Raw genomic sequence first — 17,645 nt, forward strand, 5'->3', positions numbered from 1 at the left:
TAACAAATTGAAGGTTTATGGTAACCCTGCATCAAATAAGTCTGTTGGCGCCGTTTTTCCAGCAGCGTTTTGCTCACGTCATGTCTCCATGTCATATTCTGTTTATTCTTGCAATATTTCAGACTTTCTTTATTATATTTCTTAATGGTGATCTGTGATCAGTGATTACAACTTGTTGAAACCTCAGATGACAGTTAGCCTTTTCTAGCAATAAAGTATTTTTTATTTTTAACATCATACTATTGCACACTTAATATACTCTAGTATAGCGTAAATATAACTTTTTTATGCACTGGGAAACCAAAAGAGTCACTTGACTTGCTTTATTGTGATATTTATTGCAGTGGTCTGAAACCAAGCCCACATTATTTCTGAAGTATGTCTGTAATTGAAATTTGGGGTATACTTATTTAGTTAATGCTATTAGTTATAGTGATATCCAAATATTTATCTGTTGTAATTTTCAAAGCATTACATTAAGCAGTATCACTGGGACTTTTGAGGTAAAAACCTAGTCCATTTCTTCTTTTTTTTCATCCTATCCTCAGATTTCATGTGCCTACAGACTTTTTTTATTTAAAAAATTTTTAATTTAAAAATTTTTTGAGAGAGAAGTACGAGTGTGGGGAGGGGCAGAGGGAGAGGGAGGGAGAGAATCTCAAACAGGCTTCTCATGATCTCATAACCCTGAGATCACTATCTGAGCCAAAATCAAGAGCTGGAAGCCTAACCGACTGAGCCACCCAGGCACCCCCAAATTTATTTTTTTTTAAGCAAGGAGTTTAAGTTTCAAGACATTTTAAGTTGACTTGAAGGGAAAACTATCTAGGATTCATTTCTTTTGGAGTAATTTATCCCTATTTAAAGACAGATTGCCCTACATGTAAATAGCTGCATACAAAAAAAGGTATAAGATTGTTCTTGGTTTTACAATGATATATGAAAAACATTAAAATTCTCCAGTAGAGCAAGATATGCAAGGATTTTTATGTTGTTTTGTTGTTGTTGTTGTTGTTGTCGTTAAACTAATTTACTGGAATATAAAATGAGAGCTGAATGAGCATGTCACCAATGGAGAAAGGGGGTATTTTCACAGAACCAGTATTTTCCCCATCCCATCTCCATTTGACGTCAATCAAAACATACCATTGGCCATTTAGTTAAAAAAATGCAATACGAGGGGCGCCTGGATAGCTCAGTCAGTTAAGCATCTGCCTTTGGCTCAGGTCATGATCCTGGGGTCCTGGGATCAAGCCCCACATTGGGCACCTTGCTCAGCGGGGAGTCTACTTGTCTCTCTCCCTGTACCCCTCCTCCCCAGCTCGTGCTCTCTCTCTATCTCAAATAAATAAATAAAATCTTTTAAAAAATGCCATATGTTTGTGCACATACACAGTTACTTTACGATAAAGGAATGGGGAAAACAAAAGAACAGAAAACTATACTGTAGTGGTCAGGATGTGGTGGAACCAAATTGTGGTTTTCTCACTGAGAATGCCTTCTTGGTCTGGAGGAACAGTTCTGTAGTCAAGTAGCAGATTCCCTTTTTAGTAAATACCTCCTGTCTGCTGCTGGAACACATCAATTGTATTTATCCTCCATTTCCAGCTGTGCAGGTGTGTCTATTTCATTGATTAGCTGCCCATCAAATCGCAAATTGATCTGCCCCGTTGACAAACCCTGTCTTCACAATGGGCTTTCTTTAGTTTACTAAGTGGTTAGTCTTACACTGCATCACAGAACCATCCTGCCCCACCACCTTCAAATTAATATGATCATTGTTCTCAGTCTTGACTCCTTCCTTGGGCTTTTTGTTGGCCATGGTGAGTGCCGGAGTCTCCCCAGCTGTCGCTTCACAAAAGGGGTACCAGGTCCCCACCAGGAGAGCATACAAGCAGCACCAGGAGTAACAAAAGAAGGAGGTGGCTGCTGTGAAGTGTGCCTACAGATTTTAAAGAGCTATAGAGACATCTTACTACACTAAAAGAATCCCCCGTGACAAGTATTTTCACCTGCTTGACTGGGACTGTGTGACAGGGTGATTGAAGTCCTCCAAGGAGGATGAGCTGTTATGTCAGCTGGAGTGACACAAGCTTTAGGGAAGAGACAGTCGCAGGTGTTAGTAACACATTACATAACTCTAAGGCTAATAGAAGTTCATAAGAACATACATTTTTTAATTTGTAGCTTGGAGTGAGTTTGAAATTAGAATATTTTACTTCTGTTACCATTTGAAACAGTGAAAAATGTTGATTTTAAGTAGCTGCTGTGGGATATATGCCTTTTTTCAGCAAATGGCAGTAGTACTCGCCTATAGCATCTGTCAAGTCAGCTGCTCCAAGGAGCAGTCACACTCTGAGTATATCCTGAGCCCTAACTTCAGCAAACAGAACTCATACTGAACTATTCCAAATTCAATTTGATATCCTAACAGGGAATGACAGTGGAACATGGGCTGGACCTTTCAGATTTGCATTTTTTTTCTTTTTTTGCAGCTAATTACTTCTGATTAAGTCCAATTTTGGTCACTTTAGACCAAGTTGGAAATTTTATCTTTGATGTCAGAATATGACAGTGATTGATATCCCGGGGGCATTCTCTGTGCTATAGTTACCTGGTGCTTTGGGCCAAAGTTCAAAGTGTGCTTCTGTGAGTATATATATGTGTATATGTGTGAATCCCTCCCTCCCTTTTAATCTACCTTCCTTCCTTTCTTATTTCCTCCCTCCCTTCCTTCTTTATAATATTTCCCCCTTACTCGTGACATTTAGATTCTTCTCATACTCCCCAGTGGCCCATTTATTCCACTCATTACCCCTCAATGTTTTCTAATTTTTTTATTGTAAAATACATTAAGCATAAATTTTACCATCTTAACCATTTTAGATGTACAGTTGACATTATATACATTCATAATGTGGAACCATCAGCACCATCCATCTCTGTAACTCTTTTCATCTTGTAAAACTGCTCTATACTTACTAAACAATAACTCCCTATAGGAGTGATGCCAATACTGACTCCATCATTGGCCCTTCATCTTGTTTCTGTCCTCTCTGGGACCTCTCTTGGGACTACATGTTCCAGGCCCATTGGAGATTAGTATACATGCCTTAGAAATGCCCACCAAGGCTGGAATGTAGGGAGGATTGCTTTGGCTTTGACCCTCTGTAAATTTGTTCAATCAAATAACATAGTTTTTCCTCTTCCTGATGTACAGATAATGTCACGAGGTCTGTCAATTAGGTGCATGCAAACCCTCTGAAATGCACATGAACCTTTTGACCTCACTACAGTGCCCCCTACGTCCCCTTGCTCTATAAATCTGTAGACTAAGGGCCAGACTTTTTGGGAAATAACTGTGCAGCTCTGGATCATCATCCGCTCTCTCCTCCCTGTCAGTTAGTTAACCTGAATAAAACTCTGTAAACTGTATGGCATTGCCTGCTTTGTTTTTTGGTCTCAAAATGCCTTTTTATTTTGGAGGATACTTTATATAGTCCCTCCACCTTCTAATACTCCCCATTCCCCTTTGCCCCCAGCCCGGTGGCATCCACCATTCTCCTTTCTGTCTCTGTGATTCTGACTACTTTAAGTACCTTATATAAATGGGCTCATACAATATTTGTCTTTTTGTGACTGGTTCATTTCACTTAGGATAACGTCTTCAAGGTTCATCTATGTTGGTAGCAAATGGCAGAATTTCTTTCCTTTTTGAAGCTGAATAATATTCCATTGTATTCATTCATCTGTCAGTGGACACTTGAGTGGCTTTCCCGTTTTAGCATTGGTTAGTAAGTGCTGCTGTGAACGGCATTGTATAAATGTCTCTTCAAGACCTTGCTTTCACTTCTTTTGGGTATAGCCTCAGGAGTAAATTGCTGGGTAATATAATAATTCTATTTTTAATTTTTGAGGAATCACCATTCTATTTTCCATAGCAGCAATTACCATTTTAAATTAACTACTGTTGGTGTACAAATGTTCCAATTTCTTCACAGCCTCACCAGAACTTATCGTCTGTCTTTCCCTCCCCCCTTCTCTCTTTCTCTCTTTCTCTCTTTTGTACTAGCCATTCTATTGGATGTGAGGTGGTATCTCATTATACTTTTGATTTGCATGTATGTGAAATATATGTGAGGGTTTATTTCAGGGCTTTTTGTCTTTTTTGTAGTGTCATTGTCTGCCTTTGACATCAAGATAATGCTGACCTCAAAGAATTAGTTAAGAAATATTTCCTCCTCTTCAGTGTTTTGGAAAAGTTTGAGAAGGACTGCTTTTAGTTCTTTAAATGTGAAACCATTGGGTCAAAGACTTTTCTTTGTTCAGAGATTTTTGATTACTGATTTAATCTCCTAACTAGTTATAGGTCTATTCACATCTTCTATGTTTTCATGATTTGGTCTTGGTAGGTTTTATGTTTCTAGGAATTTGTCCATTTCCTCTAGGCTATCCAGTTTGTTGATGTATAGCTGTTCATAGAACTCTTTTTTTTTTTAAAAGATTTTATTTATTTGAGAGAGAGCATGTACGCCCATGCATGCATAAGACTAGGGGGAGGGGCCAAAGGGGAGGGAGAGGGACAAGTAGACTCTGCACTGAGTGCAGAGCCAGCTGTGGAGCTCAATTTCAAGATCATGACCTGAGCCAAAACCAAGAGTCTGACGCTCAACTGACTGAGCCACCCAGGTGCCCCAAACTCTTTTATAATATTACCTTTTTATTTCTTTAGAATTGGTAGTAATGACTCCACTTTCATTTTAGTGAGTCATTTTAGTAATTTGAGTCTTCTCTCTCTTTTTCTTAGTCCGTCTAGCTAAAGATTTGTCATTTTGTTGATCTTTTCAAAGAACCAATTTCTGGTTTCATTGATTTTCCTCTATGGTTTTTCTGTTCTCTATTTCATTTATCTCTGCTCTAATCTTTATTATTTCCTCCCTTCTGCTGTCTTTGGGTTTAGTTTGTTCTTTTTCTAGTTGCTTAAGTTGTAGGGTTAGGTTGCTGATTTGAGCTTTTTCTTTTCTTTTCTTTTTTTTTAAGGCAAACATTATAGCTATGTATTTTCCCCTTAGCACTGCTTTTCCTGCATCCCATCAGTTTTGGCATGTTGTATTTTCATTTTCATTCATCTCTAAGTATTTTCTAATGTCTCTTGTGATTTCTTTTTTAATCCATTGGTTGTTGAAGAGTGTGTAGTTTAATTTCCACAAATTCTTGAATTTTCCAGTTTTACTTCTGTTGTTGGTTTCTAACTTTATCCTGTTGTGGTTGGAAAAGATACTTTGTATGATATTTATCTTTGTAAATCTGTTGAGGCTTAATTTGTGACTGAACATATGGTCTGTCCTGGAAAATGTCTTACATGCATCTGTGAAGAATATATACTCTGTTGTTGGGTAGAGGGTTCTGTATATCTCTTTTGGGTCTGGTTGGTTTATTATGTTTAGTCTTCTATTTCTTATCTTCTGTCTGGTTGTTTTATCCATTATTGTGCATGGGATATTGAAATCTCTATTATTGTAGAACTGTTTATTTCTCCCTTCAGCTTTTTTTTTTTTAAAGATTTTTATTTATTTAAGAGAGAGCACATGAGCAGGGGGGTGGGGGAGGGGCAGAGAGAGAGGGAGAAGCAGACTCCCCACTGAGCAGGGAGCCTGGACTCAGGGCTCGATACCAAGACCCTGAGATCATCACTTGAGCCGAAGGCAGACGCTTAACAGACTGAGCCACCCAGGTGCCCTCTGCCTTCAATTTTGTCAGTTTTTGCTTCATATGTTTTGATGGTCTGTCAGTAGGTGTGTAAATGTGCATAATTGTTATATCTTCTGCTGTATTGAATCTTTTATTAATATATAATATCCTCTCTAGTTTTTAATGAGACAAAATCATGAATGTTTTAAAAACCAATGAATCTTTAAGTTAATATACTTCCTCCTCCATCTGAAAAGTTAAATATTTAAAATAGCTCCTTATTGTAATTATATCACTTACAACTTTTATTTTTACATGCATTAACAAATAATCTATTGTTTATTGCAGGTATGCCAAATTCTTTGTAGGAAAAATATTCACTGTTGAAGTTCTGGCTGATAAAGCTATGTATGCAGATAAAACAGGAAGAGAAACATTGTTTCTCCCCATTTAAAAACAAAAATTGATGTATTTGAAACTAGGTGGATACAGCTATAAAGCATAACTTCATTCTTACTATTCTAACATTTTGGTTTCTTATGAAATGGATGTTCCTCCTGTAGAAATAACTGTAAGATAAGTCTGATCCCCTATTGAAATTTTTCAGTTCTACTTATGACCTACTGATGCTTTTATACAGTGCTCTGCTGGAATTTACTGGCCTACAATCTTGATGCAGTTTTTTGTATTAAGATGAGTCAGTTTTCAGTATTAATAATTCCATGGTAACCTACATGGAGACTAGTTTCTGCTTAAATGAATTAGGAAATGGTAAATCTTTAATAATAAGGTTAAGGTATTTGAATGTTTGAGAAGTGAGAATTAATTAAACATACTTGACAGAAGACCATGTTTTTCTTCAAAGCAGCTATTGTCTCCAAATCCAATAAAAGTGAAGATGCATATAATATTCTTTTTTTTTTTTTTTTAAGATTTTATTTATTTATTTGACAGAGAGAGACACAGTAAGAGAGGGAACACAAGCAGGGGGAGCAGGAGAGGGAGAAGCAGGCTTCCCACTGAGCAGGGAGTCTGGTGCGGGGCTCGATCCCAGGACCCTGGGACCATGACCTGAGCCGAAGGCAGACACCTAACGACTGAGCCACCCAGGCGCCCAGATGCATATAATATTCTGTAGAGATTCTCTTGATTTAGAACTGTCATTTTTCTCTTCCTTAGTATTGGCTACTGTTTTTTGTTGTATATACGTAATGCTTATTATAACATTCTTATAGGTTAGGAAATAGACAACTTATTAAAAATTTAGAAAACAGGCCATTGAAGTTATCATTTATCAGAAATATTTCTGACCCCCAGTGTTGCCTATATGTATGAGCCATAAGTCACCCTGAAGAGTACTCTTTATAAGCTTAATCAAGGTTATTAAAGTCGGAGGAAAATTAATATTCAATGCTTCTACTCTTATTTCTCACTTGATTTAACTTAGGACCTTGGCCTACTTTTGTACTGTTCATTTATTGGTAGTAATTATTAGTTGATGAATTGGGATTTAATGTCAACTATTCTGTATTAACCAGTTTGTTTATCATATCTTTTCAGTTTGTGGATATTATATAATTGCATCAAGACATTTATTTTATTTTATAAAGCATTTTTTCCTTAGTGAGGTGTAAATGTGAGGTCTGGTTAGTTTACTTCCCCATAGCCATGAAAGAACCAGGGCCAAATCCAAAAACACATCTAACCACGTTCAGCATTCATACTAGATATTAGTAGTGTTTAATTTTTAATTCATATTATTGATGTGCCAGATGGTATATATCTTTATGCGTACTACATAAGAACTGTAAGTTTTCTCTCAAGACTTAATAGAACCATTGCATTTATAATGCATGTGTTTGTACTGTTTTATACATTTCACTGTACTTTCATATTGTTTATATTTCCCTTATCCTCAGAACAACCCTGGGAGATAAATAAACATTATCTTTAAGTAAATTGAGTTTCATCAAGATTATTTTGCTGGACAAAAATTCAGGTCTCTTGACTTTTTGTTAATCCTCTGCCTGGTTGCCTACAGAGAGAACAGTAAAACATCTCATGATAGTACATGTCAAACTACTGTAATACTAGTAGTTCCTTATTTGCACAGCATTGGCAATTTTCAGAGCACTTTTATTATATTTTAAAAAGAAAATTAGTAGAGTTTTTGTGTTATGCATACTATAATTTTCCTTTATTAGATTCATATATTCATTAGATACAAAGTACCTCTATATGCTAGGTACTAGATTGCTTACTAAAGTACAAAAATGGTCTCTGCTGTCAAAGCAGGGGGATCAGGCCATCAAGGCACTGTTGGATGACTGAACAGCTTGTGGACAATGTATTACAAGCTAAATTTGCTGAGGGCACTGAGAAAACGCTTTTTTTCCCTATTAAAGAGATAAAGGTGTGACTTGCACTATCCTTCCAGCCTTGAATATAGAGATAATGCCTCCATCTACTGCAAGTGGCTTTGAAGCAACAAATCAACACACTTAACGGACCAAAAAGAAAGAGGCTTTGATGAGTCTTTGATGACCTTCTTGAGCCTCTGTAATGACCCTAGACTAGGTACCTCTGGACTTCTTGTGTGGGGGGAAAAAAGTTAATGCCATATTTGTTTAAGTCACACATAAGTCCGATTTTCAATTACCTGTAGTCAAATATTTTCTCTCTCTTTCTGTCTCGGTCTCTTGACTTTTTTTACTTTGTTTTTATGGAAATTTAGCATACACACTAAAATAGACGGTAGTATAATGAATCTGCATTACCCAGCTGCAGTAGCAATCAGTATTTGGCCAACCTTGCACATTCTTGTGCTTCCTTAATTATTAGAACTCAAGGAATTTTGTAACAGAAGTATGTGAAAATATGGAAGTACAGGGAATATAGTGACTTGGCTTGAAGTGGAGGTAAATGCTCATCAGAAAAGTTTTCATAAGGGAGGTGACATAAGCAGAGGCTTTAAGGGCAAGTAAAGAATGGACGAAAGAGCATTGCTAGTGGAATTTCTAACATGTATAAAGGGTCTTTAAAAGGCATGATATATTCAAAGAATGGGAAATAGATTACTGTGGCTATAGAGTTTATCAGAGATGAATGACAGTAGATGAATATAAAATGACTATTTGGTACCAAATCATAATGAAGCATTATACACCATAACCAAGAAATTTGAAGCTCATCACATAGGTACCAGGAAGTGAAAGTATAATTACGTCTTAGAAAACTAACACTGTCAGTAATGTAGCCTGTGATTTTGGAGTAGAGAATAGAGAAAGAAGATGATAAAATTGTGCCAATGGTCCAAATGATAGAAAGGCATTTAATGATAACTGTAGTGGGCTTGGGCAGGGGAGAGATAAACTTTAAGAGATACTTCAGAGGATGAATAAACATGATTTGGTGCCTGGGTAAGATTTGGAGAAAGGAGTCAGTCACAGTGACTTGAGTAGTAATGTAGCAGAAGGCAGATTTGGGGTAAGCATAGAAGATGAGCTTGGTGTGTTAAGTTTGAAGTGCTCATAGTACATTCAGGTAGAGGTATCCAGTATGCCAAGTGGAAATATAGAAATGGACCTTAGGAGAGTCTCATACTGGAGAATCCCACAACTTGTTTTTCCTGTCAGATATGTCATATGGCACATGTCATGTGTGTGTGTGTGTATATATATATATATATACACACACACACACATACATTCGTATACACACACACACACACACACACACAGGGATACACACAGAGTTGATCCTTATCATTCATGGCTTTCATTTTTGCAAATTCACCTACTTGCTAAAATTTATTTGCAACCCTCAAATCAATAATTGTGGTGCTTTCACAGTCATTTGTAGACATACTCAGAGTGTTGAAAAAATGAGTTGCGTGGGGGTGCCTGGCTGGCTCAGTTGGTGCAACATATGACTCTTGATCTTGGGGTTATGAGTTCAAGCCCGACATTGGGTATAGGGATTAATTTAAGAAAAATGAGTTGCCTGATGTGCACATTCTCAGCTGAGGTTGAACAAGGTTACATTTGCCTTCTTGTTTTAACTCTCATACTATAAACTAATGTACTTTTCTCCATCTCCTTAGTGCCACATTTTTCATATTTTTGTGCCTTTTTGGAGGTGATTATGCTGTTTAACATGTTCTACAAATATGCTGAAGTGCTGTGTAGTATTCCTAAATACAACATAGTTCCAATGTGCCTTATGGTGACAGTATTTATGTTAGATAAACTTCGTTCAGTCATGAATTACATTATTGAGTTCGATTTTAATGAATGAACAATATATATTAAATAACATGTTTTTAAACAGAAATACACATAAAATAAACTTTATGTATTAATCAGTTGATGAAAATGTTGTAATCAGAGGCTAACCCCGTATTTCCCATTTCCTAGAAGCAGTAGAAGTACAGTATTCACTGATGCAGTGTTTATGGAAACTTTATAGAATGTAACTACCACAATAGTGAGAAGTGACTATGTATGTATATAAAATCTGCTACTCTATTATGAACAGTTCTTACATTTGTACAGTGCAGACATTAGCCCCAATTTATGGTTAAGATTATGGTCACAAGAAATATATAACTCTCTCTTCTTGTTGAAAGATAAATACATATCAGACAAAAACAGTTTGCTGTTTTAGGTCAGATAGATGATTCTATATTCCTTCCCTAAGCCAGCGGGTGTTTCATAAAATGGAGTTTTGAAGAAATTCAAATGACATTGGATGACAGCATCTAAATGATCATCTACAGCACACTTGAGCATAACATGGTTGTCAACATCATATTCTTGGGCTGCCAGTTTCTTTTATAGCTTGGTGTTATTCTCTTCAGCAAGCTTGTAACATTTTCAGTCCCTCTTCTCTTAGAGAAATTCATTTTACAATGGTGTTTATGTGTGAGGGGATTTCATAATCAAAGACTAGTGTTTGTGCGTTCATATCTGTCAATTTACTTGAATACAACAGCTCAAAAGGATTTTTTCACCTTTCATTCACGAATGTTGGTTCATATCAGTAGGGGTATTTTAAAATGACAGGTATTATGCGAGAGTGAGAATTACCCATATCTTCTGACATAACATCGGTGTTATGTTGAAAATTAACATTCAGCATTGTATCTCACTTTTTACTGTCTGCAAACCTGAAAGCAGGGAATTGGTATTTACAGAGTGAAGGACAAGAAGACATACAACTCCATGCAAATGACTTTTATGCTTCAAAGTGCATCTGTGCTTTGTCAGCGTATATCTGTTTTCTAATCACCTTTCTTTTTGATATAGGAGATATGCCCTGGGTTGTTATTATCTTATACAGCTATATAGTTAAATATATAAAATAAAAATGATACAGAACTCCATTTAGAGATGCTTCAGTTTGGGATGGCTGATTTACTTGTGCTGCTTAAGCTTCTAACTTGGTTCTCTTTTGACTAATTGTGTGGTCTTCTAGCTAATGTATTAGAGTGAATGTTCTCTCTCTTTACTGCAAGCAGTAGATTTCGTCATTAAGTGTAGTTCAGAGATGACAAAACTTTTTTCCTCTTTTTATTCTTGGTAAATGACCTTAATCTTCACTATTCATATGGGAATACCTCATAGATCTGTACTTTGTCTGCATTATGACTAGCGTATTTAAGTTTCAGGATTGATATTCTTTAATTATTCTGCATTCAGAGAACAAAATATTTATAGTTTAATTCCTCTGTGACTTGAATATTAAGCTTACTATATTTTCAGTTTCTTCTTCTGACTTAGAATAATCTAATGTTCTAATAATAAAGATTGTTTAATAAGGTTGACTAGCCCTTGACCTACCTGAAAGAGTCTCCTTATTCCAATTCAGCAAACTGTCATGCGACATAAAGATATATAATAATTTCAGGATTTTATGTAAAGTTCTTCAGTACATGTGAATTAAGTAGAAGTACTTTCTTAAATCTATAAGATTGCAAGGGATTAACTAAAGATGAAAATATCTTCTAAACTAATATCTCTCTAATGGAAATGTAAGGTAGTGTCTGTAAATGGCAACTATACCACATAGTTTCAGAGAAAATTATTTGAAAAGTCTGGTGATTTATTGGTTGTGGTCCCTAAACCTCTTTATGATGATGGCAACATTTATGAGTTTATATTTGCTGTTTACTATCCCTCCAGCCTTACTATACACATTTCTCCTCTAAATGTATTCATTTCCATCTCTCTTTTACTCAAATGCTTTTATTTCCTCTCTTCCAACAATCTGTGAACAATTACTCCTCAGATCTTCAGATCAAGACTTTCTTTTCTCCAAAGAAACACTGAAATCCAACTAGTTTCCCTTCTCACTGGCTTTATTTTTGTAAATTAATTGCTGCTGTGTCATTAGTTCACTTAGTTTTGTTTTTGTTCAGTGTAACAGATGTCTCCTGTGTGCTTGTTGTAGTGATGTGTGAGCTTGGTGGGGTAGGGAAGTATAGTCTGGACAGGCTTCCCAGAGGCAGTGACCTTGGACCTGAATCTTGAAGAACAAGTAGGAATTTCCTATTCGTGCAAGGGGTGTTAAGGATATATTGGCAAAGAGAACAGTGTGAGAACACATGGGATTCAGTATGGCTGTGGTGTGATAAAGGGGGAGATATGAAGTGAAGCTGAAGAGATAGGTATGAGCCAGGTCATTGAGTACTTTAAATGTCATACTGTCCATTTTTTCTGTGGGTGAACTTTGACTTCATTCTATGGATAATAGCCATGGAAGGGTCTGACATATGATGGTGCATGCAGTGACAAGATTTTCATTTTAGAGTGATCATTTTGGCAGCAGTATAATAAATGATTCTGGGGTAGGATAAGAGTAGACTGGTTAGATTACTAAATTGGTCATACTGAGAGATAATGACCTGGATTTGGCTACTATTGATAGGGATGGAATTGAGAAAGTAGACTTGGAAAGCATTTAGAGTAGAAATCAATGAGACTTGAAGATGATTGGTGAACTGTGATTATTGCTAGACTTTTGGTGTGTTTAAGTGGCTGCTGCACTGTCAACCCCAACAGGGAATTGAAAGAAGGGATGGATTTTAGGAGGAGACGAAAAGCTCACTTTTGAACATGTTGAGTTTTTACCTATGGTATACTCGGGTGGAAATATCCAAAAACAACAGGATGTAGGAGTCTGAGGCTCAGGTGAAAGGTCAGTTAGGGGTTATCATGTGAGGGGTCCTCCTAGTCCTGATGGGAACCGAGAGAATGTATGCAAAAAAGCTGAACCCTAAAGGGAAAAGGAAAAAGAGAAACCCAAGACAAATGAGGAGAAAGCTCTGACTTTACCTAATACCTCTTAAAAGGACAGTTTTATCTTTTCTATATCCTCAATAATACCTCGAATAGTATGTTATGTAGAAGATTATCAGTAAATGTTTGCCACTTATTTTGTTAAACCAGAAAGCATCTCATTTACTTAGAAACTTGTTTTATATTTTATCCAATTCCATGACTTGACAAGAAAATTTTTTAAGTATTAATTTTAAGAAATTTTAATTCCAGTATAGTTAACAGTGTTATGTTTGTTTCAGGTGTACATCATAGTGATTCAGTTCTCTACATTACTCAGTGCTCATCATGATAAGCGTACTCTTAATCCCCCTTACCTATTTCACCCATCCCCCCACCCACCTCCTCTCTGGTAACCACCAGTTTGTTCTCTCTCTAGTTAACAGTCTTTTTTTTTGGTTTGTCTTTTTTCTTTGCTCATTTGTTGTTTCTTAAATTCCACATATGAGTAAAATCACATGGTATTTGTCTTTGAGTGATTTATTTCACTTAGCATTATACTCTAGATCCATCCATTTTGTTGCAGACAAGAAATATTTTTAATTCATATCATTTCATGAGCACCTACTGTGTACTAAGCACTGTGTTAAATACTTTATGTGTTATCTGATTTTATCCCTAAAATAATCCTACACAGGTAGGTTTTATTATTTCCATTTTGTATTTGAAGAACCTGAAGATAAGAAGGATTAAGTGAATTGATCAACTTTTTCACATGTCTGTGAAAAACTCCAAAATTCATTCTCTTAACCACCACTAATGTTGGGACCAAAAGACCATTTGGCAGTCTGCTGTTTGGGTTCCATTGTAAGAGTTATTCTAAACCAAAGGCACTAATTTATACTAAATTTTGCATGGTCAGACTTATTGTGGATTAGCATAGTAATTGGACACCTCTGTTCCTGAGTACAGTAAGCCTTTACTTAATTCTTTTTAACTTTCTCGGCACTACTACTTCATTTTTCTATTAGCAGTTTTCATTAGGTGATTGCTAAATTGCTTATGGTTCTAAAATCCTATAAATCCACTATTTTGAATAACTCAAAAACTGTTCCTCAGAGTCTACTACCAGGTTTTAGAGATTCACAGGCTAGATAACTGGGTTTAATGTCTCAACTAAAATTTTATGCAAAATATGGTTCATGTATGTGCATTTTGGGGGAGATGCAATTCACAGTTTTCATCAGATTCTCATAGTTTTATATGTCTCACCACTCACCCTTCACCCAGAAGATTAAGAACTTAGTTTTAGAAATATTTTTGCATAATGTAATGAACTACAGTGCTTCATGCAATCCTGTCCTGAGTACTTATCTTTAACAAAGGTATTGTTATTCATTAAAAATAATTTTTTGAGGTAAGGTTACTTTTTTGTCTACTTAAACCCTAAACTACTTAAACCCTAAACTAAAACACCTCTTAGTTATTTGGCACTTAAAAACAAGTCCACTAAGTAGAACGAGTAACAGTTTGACTGCCTAATGGTAAATTAAAGAATGCTCACTTTTAAAGTATGATTCAAATAACCTTCACTAATATTTATTTCCCACTTTGCATCTTCCTGTAGGAAAAGAATATTTGAGGATCATTCATAAGGAAAGAAAAGGAAGCAATGACATAATGCCTAGAGTTGGAGCCAGTTAAACTGGGTTTGTACTTCCTTTTTTCATAATGTAACACATTATTGTAGTCTTGAATTCTGTTTTATCAATTTCTTGCCTTATTCCAGCATCAAATCTTATAATTTTGAGCCTTACCTTACTATGGAAGAGACAAAGATGAATAAGACATGCCCTTTTCAAAGTATTTGCAATGTCTATGTGAATAGGAAAGACAGAATGATAAAAAGATAATAGTCTCATTTTTCAGATAAGAAACTTTGAGAAGTTTGGTAAATTGCTCAAGGTCAAATCTCTTAGATAGGCTAGTATTCAAACTCAGATTTGTTGACTCACTCCAAACCTCATTTGCCTTCCATTAGGTCACAATGCTTCTCATTTTATTTAGGTTTAGTTGTTGTACAACTGCTGATAACTGAATCTGAGGACCAGGACCTCATAAATATAATTTCAGGAATCTTTCTGGGGAAGTAAAAGGAGAGCCCCACATTGGGTATAGAGATTACTTTAAAAAAAAACTTGAAAAAAATAAAGATGAGGGGACTGAGGCTCAGAGAGATAAATAAATTGCCCACAATCACATAGCTAGTAAGTAACAAAATCAGAATTAAAACCTTTAATAAGGAAAGGTTAGATAGAGTTTATATCATGCCCACTGGCTTAAATATCACACAAATAGCTGGACAATTTGATTTGATCCCCTTTTGCTGTTAAGTATCATTTGTAAACATTTTTAATTGGACTGTTAGCAGTTAAGTCATTTTCACCAAAATAATATTTACATCTTTTTATTTTATTATTGTTATTGTTTTATTTTACTATTTTTAAAATTTACATCTTTTAGTGAGCTTTTCATTTTGTAACCAGTTTGAAAAGGTAGTTGTTTAAGCTGTGGTGAAGAGGGATTTTTAAGCTCACAGAATAGTGAGGAGCACCACATACCAGAAGGTATTATGCAGCAGAGTCAGGTCTCAGTCCAGCCTGCCCCAACTTTCCTACTGACTTCTCCGGTCTTCAGGTCTCTTAGCCTGCCTTTGGACTCCTTTTGTGAGATGAGAAGGTTGAGTTGATTGTTCCCTACGTCTCTTACAGCTATAAAGTTACCGTCTCAGTAAGAAGAGTTTTATGTACTTCAAATGTAATATCAAAGAATTTTTAGAGATGGAAGGAAAGTCTTTAGAGATCAGCTAATGGAATCCTCCCATATGACAGATGAAGAAACAGAGACCCTCACCTTTGTGTGACACTAAACATTCAGAGCTCTTTCACATACATTAACCTCATATGAGCCTCACCATGGTCTTGTGGATTAAATATTATCATTGTTATTATAGAAATGAATTCGTCCAAGGTCTCATAGCTGGGCCTAAAGTTTAACAGGTTTGCTTGCTTTAGTGGGATTAATTATATCCTGTGATGAAGTCCTGTTGTATGAGAAAGTGAGAATTCAGTGATCTGTGAAGCAAGTCCAAGCAGGAAAAGCAGACATTTCCCAGTATGAAAGTGGAATGACCTCAGCAGTATAAACAGCAGAAACAAAGAGGGATGGAGGTGGCAAAAACCGAGGTCTATGAGCTGATTTAAACTTTGTTTCCATTTATTCCTGGATTAGGAGTAAGCATAACTGACCTTTAGTATTCTTGTGTTTATCAGTACTATAGTATTTGAGTTGCTTTATCCTTAACAAAATAATTCAAATAGAAACCATACATTGTAATAAAAAAAAATTGTAGGTGAGCTAAGGGAACTTAAAACAGTTCTTTTGAAAGGGGATCCTGAAAAAAACAAATGAATAAGTAAGTGTGGGAAGCTAAGGTTCACACACAATTATTTAATTATTTCATTGCGTTTAGTGATATGAGGGGTTTTTTTCCTCCTGTTTCTGCTCTGTAGTATGGAGGTATCCCTTAGAAATGTTACCTGTTTCTATGCCAGTGACCTGGCTGTGCTGAACAACAAATTGCTTTACTTTGGTTCCTTCCTTCTTTCCTTTCATTTATTTATTTTTAAGTTTTTATTTAAATTTCAGTTAGTTAACACACAGTGTAATATTAGTTTCAGGTATACAATATAGTGATATAACACTTGCATACAACACCCAGTGCTCATCATAACAAGTGCCCTCCTTAATCCCCATCCCATATTTAACCGCCCGCACCATCCACCTCTCCTCTGGTAACCATCAGTTTGTTCTCTATAATTAAGAGTCTGTTTCTTGGTTTGCCTCTCTTTCTTTTTTTTTTTTTCCCTTTGCTCATTTGTTTTGTTTTTTTAAATTCCACATATGAATGAAATCATATGGTATTTGTTTTTTTCTGACTTATTTCACTCAGCATAATACTTGTCTGTCTCCATCCATGTTGTTGCAAATGGCAAGATTTCGTTCTTTTTTATGACTGAGTAATATTCCCTTGGGTATATATACCACATTTTCTTTATCCATTCATCAGTCAATGGACACTTGGGCTGTTTTCATAATTTGGCTTTTGCAGATAATGCTGCTTAGGTCTATGAGCTGATTGTGAGATGAGAAGGTTGAGTTGATTGTTCCCTACGTCTCTTACAGCTATAAAGTTACTGTAACTTTCTGTAACAATCTATATTTTTTTAATTGGAAAGAAAATTGTCTTAAAACTTGTATATGGATGTTAGCAGTTTTTCTTTTATAGTTTTGGTCTCTAAATTGTCCTTCCTTTAAAAGGAGCTGATTTTTTTTGATTGCATGGTATGATGGTGCTTTCACTATGGATATTACAATTTCATCATTAACAAAATTTCTATTTTTCATTCTGTACTCAAGTTTTTTAAAATTATAAACTATATTCTATAGAATTAATGGAGCAGGATCTTTCATACGGTTCTTTTTTTTTTTTTTTTTAAAGATTTTATTTATTTATTTGACAGAGAGAGACACAGCGAGAGAGGGAACACAAGCAGGGGGAGTGGGAGAGGGAGAAGCAGGCTTTCCCGCGGAGCAGGGAGCCCGATGTGGGGCCCG

General features: G+C 35.8%; 1 protein-coding gene and 1 pseudogene across 10 annotated transcripts in view; one reads left to right on the forward strand and one right to left on the reverse strand.

The window, feature by feature from the left end:
- Positions 1 to 17,645, forward strand: part of PEAK1 (pseudopodium enriched atypical kinase 1) — a 329,039-nt gene that overhangs the window by 123,444 nt on the left and 187,950 nt on the right. For 9 of the 10 annotated variants that reach the window (XM_032417490.1, XM_032417496.1, XM_032417497.1 and 6 more), the window contains one exon: positions 14,596 to 14,677. The exons of the other annotated variant lie outside the window; for it this stretch is intronic. The gene's annotated coding sequence lies outside the window, so the exon portion shown is untranslated. The remainder of the gene's footprint in view (positions 1 to 14,595; positions 14,678 to 17,645) is intronic. 10 annotated transcript variants of the gene reach the window in all.
- LOC116640445 lies at positions 1,327 to 2,837 on the reverse strand (annotated as a pseudogene).

This window comes from Phoca vitulina, unplaced genomic scaffold, assembly GCF_004348235.1.
Source record: "Phoca vitulina isolate PV1807 unplaced genomic scaffold, GSC_HSeal_1.0 scaffold20, whole genome shotgun sequence".
Classification (NCBI taxonomy): domain Eukaryota; kingdom Metazoa; phylum Chordata; class Mammalia; order Carnivora; family Phocidae; genus Phoca; species Phoca vitulina.